This window comes from Anabrus simplex, chromosome 8 (genome assembly GCF_040414725.1).
Source record: "Anabrus simplex isolate iqAnaSimp1 chromosome 8, ASM4041472v1, whole genome shotgun sequence".
NCBI classification, from domain to species: domain Eukaryota; kingdom Metazoa; phylum Arthropoda; class Insecta; order Orthoptera; family Tettigoniidae; genus Anabrus; species Anabrus simplex.
Genome location: NC_090272.1, coordinates 32,912,003 through 32,928,333, shown reverse-complemented (window position 1 = coordinate 32,928,333; position 16,331 = coordinate 32,912,003). Strand labels below are relative to the sequence as shown.

At 41.6% G+C, this 16,331-nt stretch overlaps 1 protein-coding gene across 2 annotated transcripts in view; it reads right to left on the bottom strand.

Moving 5' to 3' along the window:
• Positions 1-16,331, bottom strand: part of jvl (javelin-like) — a 483,163-nt gene that overhangs the window by 231,317 nt on the left and 235,515 nt on the right. The gene's annotated exons all lie outside the window — the stretch shown is intronic.

Here is a 16,331-nt window from a genome sequence, read left to right as displayed (position 1 = left end):
AGTTCAGACCGCTCAGAAGTAAGAGGTTTGGCAACTCCCAAGCAACTGGACCCGGCCAGCAGGATTATCTCCATGGCAACCGCTGTGGGCACGCCCACGTTTCCATGGCAACCATATCCCCTACTCCCTTCTTCCAAGCCAGGCAGGCAGTAAACGGAGCTCTCTCTAAGAACTGTCAGTACTCACCTTTCAATATTATGACCATAGTTCAACCCAATGAGGTGTACCGGGAAAAGCAGAGGATACTCCCGCCACTAAAAGCCATCCTCTAGAAAGGGCACGGCACGCGCTTCTTGACATACCGTTCAGTAACCCTTCCTTTACCTTCTTCCAACAACTAGGTATCCGCTCTAATGTACACGTAAATGCACTCAGATAACATTGTGATTTAAAACCGTTAATTTTGTCGAAGATAACAAGTAAAGGGACTGTCACGCAGAGTTCCGGTACGTGCCGTGAAATGTACGACGTGGCTGAGTTTTCAACTGTATTAATGGAGACAGCAGAGCTTCTTTCAGTCGCGTCAGACTTTCTACAGCGACCCGCTGTGTGACGTCGTGATGGATAAAGATGTCTTGTGCCAATGATGATAAATGTCACGAGGCGATAGCAATTGTATCGGTCGTGCGGTAGATTGATAGCAGTCTGGCCCTGACAGTCTCGTCCTTCATCACTTGAAGGACTTTTCACGTGATACTGGGAAAGGGCAATATGCATCTTTAACGTACAAACCAACGACATGAAAGATCTAGACCGCTGAACACACTCGTTACAGCGCCCCTGGTCGAAGCACAGCGAACTAACTTTTGCCTGTAACTCTCATGGTGGCTGCGACTTCTTGGCCTTGATAGTTAGCTCTATTATCAGTTCAATGAGTTTTGTTATTGCAAATGAAAGTTTTATTTACAAATAAACACGGCATTTTCAAACACTCTTAATGTTGCATTTATGTTGTAATGAAATAAGCGCAGTGAATATGGTAGCCATTTGCTTGGTTAAAAGAAGTATTACGTATGTAGAAGGATGGATAATTCGGCATCATACACTAAAAACAAAGTCATTCACTACAGAAAGACGTGTTATACGTACAGCAGTTCATAGAAGAATGAACACGCTTAGAGAAAGATACAACTGCCTTTTTATGACATACCCTACCTTCAGTGTCAAGTGTCATTCTGGTATATTTTTTGAATTTTGCTTCTAGGTCTAGTTTGTTACGTTTTATGCTTTTTACTACTCATGGCTATCTTCTGAGAACTTCTGTGCAACAAGCAGCACATACGTCCGTTGGTTGTGGCATAGAAGATCTCTACGGCATCCTCTGCCTGTGGTAAGGGGTCACTAAACGGGGTAACCCCAGATTCTAAACTTGAGACCACCGGACCCCGACTGAGTGTAGCATTCCTTCCACATACCATATGCTACCAGCTTCACCGCTTTATTATTTCTATCGGACCTCTTTTGGTCAACCCTCGCCTGACTTCATTCTACTGAATTCATACCCAACATTTATTTATTTAGATTGATTGATTGATGTTTGTTGTTTAAAGGGGCCTAACATCGAGGTCATCGGCCCCTAATGGTACGAAATGAGACGAAATGAAATCACAAATTAAAAGTCCAAAATCCTGCACTGACCAGAATTCGAAGCGTGAGGACGAAGAATGAATAGATGGATGGATACGAATTTAAAACGATCACTGGATCCGACCCACAGTGCCTCACATGCACAGAAGCTGGCACAAAACAAGAGTATTACGGGCCAAGGGACTGCTTCTATAGCACGATGCTGAATCGATTATGCTTATAGTCGAAACGGGTCCAAAATCCAGGTCATCGGCCCCACATAATGGTATTTATCGCTAGGAAAGTAGAACCATGCTATTTGTCATGTTGCGGTAACGTAGAGCCGCGGTATTCCACCCACCATGGTACTATTCACATGTAGTGTAATGCGCACATGTAACACAGACCTATGGTGTTTCGCACATTGCGGCGCTATTTATAGGCAACGCAAACCTATGGCGTTCCTCACATAAGTGGACTAACCATAGGGACTCGTACTATCCCGTGGTATTCCTCACTTAGTGCGAACTGAACATAGGTAAGGCAGAACCGTGGTGTTGCTCATATTGGGGTACGAATCACAGGTACTGTAAGACCCACATCCTGATTCACACACTGTCGCTACTAATCACAAACCTATTGCGTACCCAACATAGTGGTACTACACGCAAGTAAATGCGACCCACGGTGTTCCCTGCGTGGTGGTACTAATTACAAGTAGTCTCATGCTTCTAATTTGATCATCCCTTGGTTGCCCCTTTTAGTTGCCTCTTACGACAGGCAGGGGATACCGTGGGTGTATTCTTCGTCTGCGTCCCTCACCCACAGGGTTTTTTATTTAGTTCAACCTTGCACGCCTTCTCAAAGACCGTACTCCATCACACAACAATTCTCCAGATCCTTTCTATGGCAGATTCGGAGGAAATAAGCATATGTTTTGCCTTTAAGTGGTTCAAGTAGTTCTCAAGGATGGCCATAAGATTAGCAGTCTATATTTTTAATGTCGTTGGTACAAACATTATTACAATATTTCATTCCATCCGCCAGCTGTTTGCCGAGTCTCGTAAGTGATGTTAAGTTCTCTGTAAGTAAGGTGAAGACATTTCCTAAAATGCCTATTTGTTCCTATTACTGTAACAAATCCGTTTTAGGTCAAATCATGACGAATGAAAAGCATTTGTTAGTGCCCATAAATGCCTTTCTTGACCGTTTGCGGCTAAAATGCCACTTTATTTTATTTCTTGCTTAGATATAGTCGATGTCGTTAAGCGGCAGAGGACACACACCGATCACATCCTGTCGAGTCTATAAGACATCCTCTCGATTTAAAAATATTCTGACTGTGGTGGTGATTGTTTTAAGAGGAAGTAAACTAGGCAACTAATCTCCCCCTGTGGGTGGGGGGTGGGCGGTAGAGTAAGTAACTAAGTAAGTAAGTAACTAAGTAAGTAACTAACTAACTAACTAACTAACTAACTAACTAACTAACTAACTAAGTAACTAAGTAAATAAGTAATTCGTCTTTATTCGTGGCGAAGTTAGGGCTCAAGGCCCTCTCTTACACTTAACCACAATATTTAAAATAATTAACATACATACAGTATAATATTTAAATACAACAAATCTTTTCAAAATAATATAGTACTAATAGAAAATTTGGAGATTGTAATAAGAAACGATTATAGAATGTACAACACGACAATCTAAATGTACATGATAATAAATATAAAACTAACACTAGTGATAATAAGAGACGGAAACAGTAAAAACCTATAACTAGCGAATATATTTCTAATATTTATGAAAATATGCTCATTCACGCACTCATTCACACTACACACACCGAAAAGTCAGCTAGAAGTATTCAGAAAGTGATTTCGGCAATCCATCTTAAATCTCCTACGAGAACGCAAATCCCTAATGGTAGCAGGGAGGGTATTCCACAGCCTCGCGGCAGTGACTACAAAGGAGCGATTGTAGGTCCTGGAGTGACAGAGATATTGTTAAACAGGAGCCAGATTGTGTATCGTGGTCATGATAGGAGAGGTAATTAAATTTTGAAGAGAGATAATTCGGTACACCTGTGTTTAGAACTCCATGCAGAAGGGACAACATGTGGAGACTGCGACGCTCATGAACACGAAGCCATGACAACTCCCTGTAATAAGGTGAAATATGAGAACCATATCGCAGCTTAAATATGAATCAAATACAGGTGTTTAAACTCCGTTCAAGCATCTTGTTACTGTCATGAGATATCTCCGTAAGTACAGTGTCGCAGTAGTCTAGAATTGGTAAGATTAGGAATTTTACCGGTTGTATTTTAAGATGTTTTGGAAATATAGTAGAGTAGCGTTTGAGAGGAAAAAGGGATTTCTGCACTTTACGGCATGTATTTGTCACTTGTTCAGTCCAGTTTAGTGTCTCAGTCATTATAACGCCTAAGTTTCTTACTGACGTACAATAGGGCACGACAATATTATTTAAAATAATTGGGGGTACATGTCTACTTTTTAACAAGTTATGGTTTCTTTTGGTACCAAATATAATAGCCTGAGTTTTGTTAGGATTTATTAACAAGCTGTTATTTTTCGCATAGTCATTCAGTCGTCGTAAGTCAAAATTTACTCTGTCAATGGCTACATCTATGTCTTGTGGATATGAGTGATAATAAATCTGAAGATCATCTGCATAGATATGGTACTTGCTATATTTCATTGCGTCCCCTATGTCGTTCACACTAACAACAAATAAAAGTGGGCCCAAAACCGACCCCTGCGGGACACTTATTGACTTGTTGTGCCATCCTGAGTACATTGTTCCCACTGATACTCGTTGCCGACGGTCAGTGAGGTAGGAGCTAAAAAAAATAATTAAGAGATGCCATATTAAAGTTGAGACTACGGAGTTTCAGCAGTAGTAACCCAGGGCTAACTGTGTCAATGGCAATGCTTAGGTCTACTAGTGTTGCTACAGTCACATATCGTTGGTCTATTGCTTGTCTGATGTCCGTAACTCGCAGTAATGCTGTCGCGGTAATATGTCCTTTTTTTAAAGCCGGATTGAAAAGGGTCAAGGTGGGAATTTTGGGTCAGGTATACAGTGATTTGTGCATGGATCAGACGTTCGAGTGCTTTTGCGAGGGGTGGCAGGATGGACATAGGGCGGTAATCTGATGGAGAATCCAAGGTATTGTTTTTCGGGATAAGCCTTATTAGTGCGTCTTTCCAAACGTTAGGGAATACTCCATTGGTCAGGCAGTAGTTGAGTATGAGTCAGTATTGGTAGTACAGCCCCGATGATGTTTTTAATTAATTTTATCGAGATACCGTCATTACCTGTCACATCAGAAGTGATAGAGTACAACACACGTTTAACATCATTTGCGCTAACGGTGTGGAAAGAGAACTGGTCGCGCTCGGAACGGCATGCTAAGTTTGTGGGATTAGCCGGTAATGGAACTGGTCCGACTTTAGGCTGAGAAAAGTAATCATTTAAGGTATCTAGAGATATGGTGGGAATGTGCTCTTCTACGGCTTTGCCTATGCCAAGAGATCGTAACTTCTTCCAGGTTTGGTTTAAATTATTATTTCCCGCTAACTGTTGAAAGTAGTGGCATTTACTGTTTCTAATTAGCTGTTTAACTTTGTTTCTAAGTATCCTGTATTGCTCAAAGTCATCTTTGTCACGTGTTCGTCTGAATTGTCTGTACCAACGGTCACAGCTGGCCATAACCACGGCCAACTCGAACCATAACAGATCTTATCTCGGTCGTCAGCCAGGGAGAAGGCGGGCGGGTAAATCTTACCTGCCTCTCCGGAGCATGTTTGTCATACAAATTCAGCACTAATGAGTTGAATCTGTTGACCTTTGAGTCAAACAAATTCAGCACTAATGAGTTGAATCTGTTGACCTTTGAGTCAATGTCATGAAAATTACGTACGTCATCCCACGGTAAGTTATATGCGTCATTGCGTAGGTCATCTAATTCAATATATTTTATGTCTCTTAAAATAACGTAGCGTGATTTATACTTCGGTCCTCGGATAGAGTAACATAAGTACAATAAGTCGTGACTTGAAATCCCAGGGGCTGGGATCTGTCCGTGCTTAATAACTTTCTGGGGTTGATTTGAAATTATACGGTCAATTAAAGTGTGAGTCGAGTGGTCAGGGTAGTAGACGTGGTTCGTAGCGTTAAGTGGTAGGATTTCCATGTTCAGAGCATGGAATATGTGACACAACTTATCCGATTCACCGATTTGTTTTAACAAGTCAGTATTAAAATCCCCCATCGGCCAAAGAAAGACAAGGGCCACGAATGGCGTGAAAATGAGACTCCCCACGCCTCGAATGCTCTAATATCGCCAGGGTCGGAAAAGAACAAGAGTTGACCAACGGAGGTCGGATAGGAGAGATTAAAGTGAGGAGCCTCGTACAAGTAATTGGAAGCAATGCCAGGACTCGGCTAAGGGCTCCGTGGTCGCCAACCCACGCTCCAAAGTTAAGAGCCCTTGGAGCCTCTTTTACTAGCCTCTTACGACAGCAGGGGATATCGTGGATGTATTCTAACCACCCCAGCCCACAGTGTGAGACAGGGAAGTAAGCGACCGTGACCTGAAGTAAGGTAAGCCCCCAGCATTTGCTTGGTGTGAAAATTTGAAACCACGGAGAAGTATGTCAATGACTGGTCACTATCTCCCGAATGCTAGCTCGCAGCTCCGTGACCCAAACCGCAATGTAAATGCTGATGAGGACTTTATACTGCTGTAAGCACGTACAGGCGAGGAGAGCGTAGGTTGGCATCACAGCATAAAAGCTGCTTGCTACTGTATGATGTAAACGTTCACGACCATTAAAATTCATAATGAACGCCAGGGTTATTAAGTCGTGTAGTAACAATCATACCGGTGTGTTTCAAATCTGCTATCAGATCCGTCATTAAAGTCATCATGTGATCTGGCGTATTTGTGTCACAGATAACATGCCTCGCGGTAGAAATAAAATGCGTTATTCCATGGCTTCTACCTACAGGAGCAGGTTTAGTATATAGCGATCTCTATCGCGTCTCCAATGATGCTGAAGGTAAAATATTATTCTTTACAAATTACAGATATTTCGAACAGAATTGAACGATAATGTTTCGCTACAACAGATCATAGCCTGATCACCATAATCTCCCTCTTCGACCACGGCGGCCACTTCTACGGTCTTTATCTATATATATCCTATATGCAATGATACACTTGATTCCTTGATATCGGCTCTGGTAGCTGATATTTACTTCACTACGCGACCCATGTCGAACTCAAAACCCCAAGTGTGGGTGTGAGCCACCAAAAAAGAAATTCACTATGTAACCGATAATGTATTAGAACATTTATTTACAGAAATACAGACCGTTTGCTAGTGAGAAGAAACAACAACACAATGTTTTCTTTCCGACATGACATCTCTTTTGTCACCAAATTATTTACTGAGGCAACTTTTAAGAATGAACCGAGATGAATGCATTAATAAGAACTGTAGCTCTTACCGGCCGATACTTGTGAACATGGAAATAATTTCACCGGCAAATATTTGCGAAGATCAGGGACACCAATCTGGTTATGTTTGTTCTTCAGATTTGAATCGCACTTAATCCCAATCATCTCCAATTGCATACGACTTGACACTTTCTCCATGTCAGTTGAAAAAAAGACTGGAAACAAAGAAAATTTGTCTTTGAAAGACTGAAAATGTTCAAACAGATTTCATATCCGTTCTGCAGAAATAGAAGTTTTATTAGTGCTATTGAAATCCAAATTGAACTTCTTCTGTTCCATTAAATATCCAATTAAATCACTTCTTATGTTCACCCTATTTCCCCACAATAAGCTGGACTCAGATATGAGCCACGGGCATTTTGAGATGCCCGATGTACACTAATAATAATAATAATAATAATAATAATAATAATAATAATAATAATAATAATAATAATAATAATCCGTTATAAATACGTCAGATAACTCGTTTATATAAGCCTGTTGTAGTCCTATTGTCTTGCCTGCCGTTTTCAATGGTTTTATGAACATTTAATAAGAAGTGCGTTATGGTACGGCGCAGTTCGTAGTCAGAATTCATCCATTTTGACGTTATGATTTCGTTTGTTTGGTAAAAAATCTTTCCATATGTTCGCTTTTTTACGGTTCTTAATGTAAAGCTTGGTATTGTGTCATAGAAGGCGATGGTATTTTTAATCGCAGTTCTTCTATATAGTACGGTTGTTTTGTGAGCTCATACGTTAGTCTAGAAGGAGCGGTTTTCTTTTTTTTTTTCTTTTTTTGCCAGGCTGAGAACTTTAAGATACATGGCTTTCACTCTTTCTAGTGTAGCAAGGTTATCCTTTGATAGGTGTTCCCAGATAATGCCTAAGGCGTATGTCATGATGGGGTCTGTTTGTATGTAGATTTTTTTCTCTTCGCAGCATGTAAGTTATTAGAAACGCTCTGCTGTCTGTTGAATATATTTGGAAGCAGGGAAAGGTTAGAGAATCAAAGAGTATTTAACAGGGAATAGTATTATTCCGTGATCATAGGAAATGTATACTCTTTGGCTTGACAGCTAGTAATCAAACATGGCTGCATACAATGACATTACTTTGGACGAAAATCACATAAAATTAATATCAGAATATTAATTAAAGTGTTAGTCGCTTAGCAACCTGCTAAGTACAGAATGCATTGCGGCTTAGGGTAAGCTTTCGCCTGCAATTGTTACAGTGGTCATTTAATGATTTGATTTTATGATTACTCCAAGTTTGCTGAACTTCGAGACCTACCAATATCTCGTGCTTCACCGGCAGGCAATTCCGGAGAGAATAAAATAAAAAAATGATGCAAATCGGTCCAGTACAACGGACGGACGGATTTGCCAAAGCTGTTTTCAGTATACTCTTAATATAATAATAATAATAATAATAATAATAATAATAATAATAATAATAATAATAATAATAATACCATTTGTTTTGAGACCTCCCAAATTCCATAGATATTTTAAGACACCGTGCAGGAGTCCTTTAACGTGCCCATAAGTCGTTTGTCGCAATAGAACACCATGAACCCCAGCTACGATGAAACCCGCTGTCTTGGGAATTAGCCGACCGTGCCTTTGACATCTGAAGCTTAGTTTTATCCTTGAAGAGTAATATTTCCAGAGTGAAACCAGTGGCGTAAAACGAGCTGTTCCTTCTTCATTTCGACAGATAACACATAATACAGTAATAAATACATTTTTAAAAACTACTGTTTTACACATTCTTAAAGTGTATTTGTCCAGCAAACTGCAGCCAGAGTGTCGCTGACAGAGCAATCGGAAGTGCACATCTGGTGATCATATCCAACTTGGTGTGTGGGAATACAACTCAGTACAGAACGAGTTCGGAACAAAGTCTGGAGGTGGGCTATCATCCGCGTGGGCAGGCCAGCCATATCGTTAGCTCGAAACTTCGTATTTACATAACCTAGTAACTGATACAGAATAGCAAACAGATGGTACTCTCGTTAGCAACAACCTTCAGTGTCAAGTTCGCTTTACATTCTGTGCACAACAGGTAAGGTAAATAATACATCTATTTAGGGCAGACTGTGCCTTTTAGGGAAGATTGAGAAGAACAGTGATGTCTGGAAGGAATACTGGGCACAGCTTAATTTTCAACAGTGATTATCCGCTAACATCAAGACAGAAGTAATGGACACTTACTTGTATTCTTCCCGTAATCACATTCGGCGCCGAGACATGGTTCACAAGTTCTACTCGTCAATTAAGGTTGGTTTGACGTCGCACTAACACATCAATGGAGTATGGCTTTTAGTGCCGGAGTCTCCGAGGACTTTTCGGCAACACAAGGATATGAATGGGCTAGGAGTGGGAAGGAAGCAGCCGTAGCCTTAATTAAAGTTGAGCCCCACCGTTTGCCTGGTGTGAAAATGGGAAATCAAGAAAAAAACATCTTCGGGGCTGTCGATGGTGGGATTGGAACCCACCATAAAGGTTGTTTCTCTGAAATACATTTGCTGGGCTCAAACAATCGTCAGTGATCTGGTTAAAAACGGGAAAGTCGTCACTTCCCCATTAAGATGGGAAACAAGAAGGTCACACATGGTACTGAACAGATTATTCATTGAGACCAAGTATCTGTGACTGTCTCCAGCAGAACGAACTTATGCAAAACAAATCCCTGAGCTTTCAGCAACAGGCACGGCAAGAGAAATAATTCCCGCAGAATATGGCCATAGACACCATCGTGGTTTAAGGCGAACATGTTGCAACACAATGTACACAATAGAGGCTCTAGAACATACACAGCGACACACTGACCCTCAAACACTGTGCGTCCAGTGGAAAGTCGATGTTACGATTTTGTGTATACGGTACGACACAAATGTTAATAACTTAAAAACTATAAAGCATATCCAACTAAGCAACAGACGGGTTTAAAAGATCAACGGTGAAAGCATGTCATGCGACATTAACTTTTTGAACGCTTAACTTTATACGCCGCCACAAGCTGGTCGCCAAGTTGGAATAGGAAACTACCGCTTCGCAGCAAGGCAAAGTGAGCATAGCTCGGGAACGTATATGCGTAGGAAGTTGTGTGGGGCGACGTTTAACAGAGCTCGAAGGCCTGCAGATTACGAGGTGTCGTGTGTGGTCAGCACGACGAATCCTCTCGATCGTTATTCTTGGCTTTCTAGACCGGGGCCGCCATCTCACCGTCCGATAGCTCCTCAATTCTTATAACATAGGCTGAGTGGAGCTCGAACCAGCCCTCTGATCCAGGTAAAAATCCCTGACATGGCCAGAAATCGAACCCGGGACCTACGGGTAAGATTCAGACGACCGAGATCGATAGCTGCAGTCGCTTAAGTGCGGCCAGTATCCAGTATTCGGGAGATAGTGGGATCGAGCCCCACTGTCGGCAGCCCTGAAGATTGTTTTCCGTGGTTTCCCATTTCCACACCAGGCAAATGCTGGGGCTGTACCTTTACTAAGGCCACGGTCACTTCCTTCCCATTCCTAGGCCTTTCCTGTCCCATCGTCGCCATAAGATATCTGTGTCGGTGCGACGTAAAACAAATAGCAAAAAGGCAGACGCGCTGTCACTATTGTAACGGCCGTAAGGTTTTGATGGTTTCCTAGACATTACAAACTTCACCATTCACTTTCCTCGTTTCAACTCTTTCTTTTGCACGTTTTTGCCGAATCCTAACCAATCCTTTCTTTTCCGTTATTAAATTTGTTATTCTATACAACTGACCACGATGTATTCACAACGACTAACGACAGTTAACCTGCAACTGAGCTCGCGAGTCAAAACAGCGCCATCTTGTAACAGAGTATGTGTGTGACGTCACATATTTAGCACAAATTTTGCTTTCCTTTGAAGCGCTATTTCATGAAAACCACGTTTCAGATTTTTTTTTTCTTTTTTTTTTTTTTTTTTTTTTTTTTCAATCGGTCGTCTCCTCTGATCTGTTAATGGAGACATTACACCTAATCGTAAGTTAAACACTAAAAGCGTCTTAACATTTTTCTTTGCATGTACCTCTTGTCGAGAAACGTAAGTAAACGTTAAAATATCTAAATACCTTCAAGACAAAATGCTAAGTGCCTATTATAAATGCTTAACAAGTGACAGAAGAATAAATGATGAATAGAGAAAGGGCCCCTATGACAGCTCTAGAACAAATGTGGAGGATGAGGGAACATCGGTAAGTTTAAGCAAGCACCAGTCGCACGGATGCCACGTTCTCTCAAAAATAAGCGTAGTAGTCTATGTGTCATAAATCGTACTCTTGTACCGTTGTCCCGTCTTCAAGAAAACATTACAAATTAGGCGAACTGTGAGAGATAAAAGACATGCAAGTTCCTTGCACTCATTTCGTTTTTACCAGCCTTTAGAAACACCTCGCGATTACAACACTGCCAGCGTCAGAACTTCACCTACCACAAAAGCACCGAAAGTGATTTAAAGAATACAGTGGTATTCAGGAGCACGAGGCTGTTTACACCTCCCTGCAAATCTCCAATCAATTACGTGATTTTAAAACCACACGTGCCACAAACCTATTCGTGATTTGATTCTAAATATTGTACCCGACAGTTTTCAGAGCCCAAACACAATAAACTGACAGAGTTCTAGAAGGCGTGCACACTGGGGTCAGTCTGCGTTTTCTCCAGACGACACACTGACACACTTGAGTGTGTCGGTGAGAGCTGCCCATCTCGCTTACTTCTTGTGAGGTATGCACTAACGCTCTTTGAAGTACCGCAGCTACTATAAATACCCAGGAACAAAAAAAAAATGTAGTAACAGGCAAGCAGGAGCCCAATTAATAATAATGATAATAATAATAATAATAATAATAATAATAATAATAATAATAATTTAAATCACCCAGGCAGTACACCCGCTTTTCCCACATCCTGTTGAGGTGGTGATATATGTGTAGATTTCGCCCATTTTGACGACCCGATGCCCTTCCCGTTGTGGAGGGAATTATCCTGAACTTAACGGTACGTGTTTCTCTGGTGATTTGTAGTGTGGTGTATTGTGCGCATATGAAGAGGTGCAGTGAGACGAACGCTCTGTCTCCGAGCTAGGATAATTATCCTTGACATTTAAAATCCTCGGCTCGGCCGGAAATCGAAACCAGGGTCCTCTGAATCCAAGGCCACTACGGCTACCAAGGATCCGGACTGAAAGAAGAATGTGATGGTGGTGATTATTGTTTTAAGAGGAAGTACAACTGGGCAATCATCTTCTATTAATACTAATCAGAAAGAAAAACATGGAAGGGATCACACACTTCGAAAAATGAAGGAATCGGCCAAAGAAAGACAAGGTCCACGAAGGGTGTGAAAATGAAAGACTCCCTAGGATTCGCAAACCTAATACCGTCGCGGTCGGAAAAGAACAGGAGTTGACGAAGTGAGGTCGGATAGGATAGATGAAAGTGAGGAGCCTACCACAAGTAAGTCGAAGCAATGCCAGGATTCAGATAAGGGTCACGTGATCGCCAAACCAGGTTCCCAAGTTGAGACCCCTCGGGGCCCTTTTAATCGCCTCTTAAGACAGGCAGCGGGTGGTGGTGGTGGTGATTATTGTTTTAAGAGGAAGAACATCATGGGTGTTATATCAACAGGGAGGGGGGGGGGTGTAAAAGAAGAAGTTAGTAATTGTTCAGAAGTAGTTAATGGCAACATGGAAGCTTTCACTAGAATAGCTGTCAAGTGAAACGTTCTAGCGGTGTATCTTGCGCCACATTCAACAAGAATGGAATGAAGTGCACTACCGTCTCATTGACTCCAGCACATTTGTGATGTTTACTCTGAACAAAGCAACCTTTGACATGGATGCGGGCTCTTCTCGTCTCCACAAATACGTCAGCTACTTAGAGACATACATGTCATGAAACAAAATAACAAATAATATTTTTCTCAGTCGTTTGAAATAATGCCGATTCATTTGGATGGGCAATTACATTAACCAGTGCTAACAGATGTTAGTGTGGGTAGGTTGGTGAAATACTCAAATAACAACACTCACCGTGAAACTAAGGTTAGATTACACAAAACTCTCACATTCAATTTATGAGACACACGTCCTCTAAGTAGAGGAAGAATTTGAAGCAATGTAGTGTTTAAAGGTTACATCCAAACGAACAGGACGCGACATGATTACACATTTGTATAAAGAAGGTGCTTTGACCGGGAAAACTGTTACGAAGTGCGCTTGTTTCCCATGGTAACGCACGTGAACACTGTACGAAGGCAACAATGTACAATCGACACTGTTTTCGCTGGGGTGTTACGAATCACCCGCCTTACAGCCAAGCCTGAACTGTATCAAACCTCTTTGAACTTGGGCCGATGACCTTGGTGTTAGACCGCTTTAAACAACAAGCATGAGAACATAGGCCTACATTCTGAAAAGCTCTGATGGATCGAAAGGTATTATATGGAATAAATATCTCAAAGCTTATTTTCACGAACATTTACAGTACTTTCAATGCAAGAAAGGCCTGTATGTAGCTTCCACAACTGCGATACTCAGGCAGCAGTCACATGGTAGTCTCGACAATCAGGGAGGAGGATATCATGACTTGCTAATAAGGTCACCAGTGTGTAATACAAACAAATGTCATTCATCGCCGCAGGTTTCAAAACAAATTACAGCAAAAAAGCCAGTTTGTTTCTTCAGACACCCAAGTACAGCTTGTGCCGTAAAAGAAACAGTCACTGAAAGTGCCATTCTTCATCACAAGAGCCCCTTCCCAACAGACACCTTTCCCTCCCCCAAATATCGAGATGAGCCTTCGTGGACTATAAGTACAATTTATTCATTTGTTCCATGCAAAATTTCAGCAGTGTATGACGAATGCTTTCGAAGGACCAATAGGAAGGAGAACTTGACCACAAAATGTACATGGACTTAGAGAAAACGCATATTTAACCAGATGTTTATATCGAGGAGATTTGAAAAGATGAAATGTCTATATTGCTTGAATGTAATGGTACCTGGGAGAGTACCTTGTTGATTGAAGTCTTCATACCCAATAATTTGGATTCCCGATACTGCCAAGTTATAGACGTTGTTAAACTGGCACATTTCTACCAGTCGTTATCAAAATACTCAAATACAGTAAGTTACACAACAATAAATTGTGTTATAATTCGACTTCTTTCAGTTATTGGTGGTCCGACAGCCGTAAGTTGAAGCAATTATTCCAGATGGAACGGTTTTGGGCGGTTCTCTGCCACTGAGCTCTAGCGATCGTCGGAGCGTCTTTATTCAGTGGTCTTGCTCTTCGTCTCGGTTGGCCTCTAGGACTACATTACAGTCATATTTAAACCCAGAGATCCGGTGTTTACAGTGCGCTGTGTCATCTGGTACAGGGCAGAACAAATTTATTTTCGCATGAATATGTCTTATGGCTGGGTATCATCTGTAAATTTGCGTCACGAAATGAGCGAAACAAAATGTGCGATGCGAAGTGGAAGTACTGATGGTTGGCCATGACTGAGACGCATATAGAAGGCTCTTTTATCAAAATGCAAATGCAAATAAATTAATCGTTATCAGTTCGAGTTTAATTGAAAGACGTATGATCAGCTGATTTTCCCAAAGGGAAATTTGACACCCTTTTTTAATTGGTTTGTCTCAGACTTATCCTTGGTTTTCATAACATTAAAGTGGCCAAAGTATAAGCGATGCTTATAACACCATTCCTTATGCACCCCTTTTATTTATTTATTTATTTATTTATTTATTTATTTATTTATCGTATGGATTTTACTGTCGGCAGAGTTCTAAGACATGTCCGACTCGCTTGATTCAGTCTTTATTTGATGGCCATGGGCAACCTGCGCGTAAGGGGGTTAGCTGTTGATGATAATGAGGTAGGGAGAGGGTAGAACCCGGTGTCTGCCCATGGCCTACTCCTACAGATTAACATCAAAGGGTCTGTTCAAGGATTAACGTCTCCATCCGACGGACTAATCACCACTCCATGTGAACACCGCGGAGAAGTTTGGAAATGAATCGAGGCTTTCGGCACGCAATCTAGTGGTATCACCACCTCTCCTACCTCACCGCCAACATTCTGATGGTGATTTGTTACTCTACCGACGGGGCTTGAACCAGCTAACGACGGTGTCAGACCTTAACAACCACGGCCAGCAGTACCTGTGATGAATGAAGTGAAAACGTTGCTCATAGGGCTTGACTGATATGTAATAGCGGTTTCTGGCTCAGGAAAGCAACGGTAAACCACCACGCTCTTCATTTACGTAGCATTTCTCTAGCATGTCAGAGATATAAATTTCATAGATTCTATACAGTGTGCCTGTTACCAAAATCCAAAACCATTTGTACGTCTGTGGTTTTCTTGTTAGGCCATTGTTACACACAACATCTCTCCTGGTAACAAACTTCACTTGCCGAGGACATATTGGATAACATCTACTTTACGACAAGTCTAAGAAGAGTCTGCCATACTTGTCCACGAATTCCATTTCTGACCAGCATACATTCTAATGTTGTTAGTCACCAGAAGTAGTTTCCCATGAACTAGACAGAAGTTACGAGCAATGCTCTTTTATAGCAGGCGGTCTCCATTGAGATCTCCACTGCACAGGGCCAACTACCAGCGGTTATATAATCACGTCACCTCGAACACATGACGGACAAGAGAACTGGGTTAAAATCCCACTCTGCGCCATGTAGGAGTGGTTTACCACTTCAAGCGAAAACACACACACACACACACACACACACACACACACACACACACACACACACACACACACACACACACGCGCGCGCGCGCGCGCGTGTGTATGTATCTACAACTATTTCCTCAAAACTAAGCCTAAACAGCCACACACTAAAACACTAAGCACGTGGGACTGTAGATTATATTGTATATAGCAACAGGACCAACAGTGCTCATGCAATATCTTGGATCCCGACTTAGAACACCAGTAACAAGAGTCTAATTCTCGTATTCCTCTTAATTTACTGGAAAAGATTGAAGAAAAACCGCCGAGGCATTCATTCATCACAACAACCAACACAATCTTTCCACAGCAGTTCTTACCAATAGACGCGTTCTAGTTTAACATGTATTATAGAACTAATACTAGATAGAGAAGACAGGGTAGCGATAGGTGGCGCACCTACCGGCCATATATGCAACACTACGAGTCCACACACGG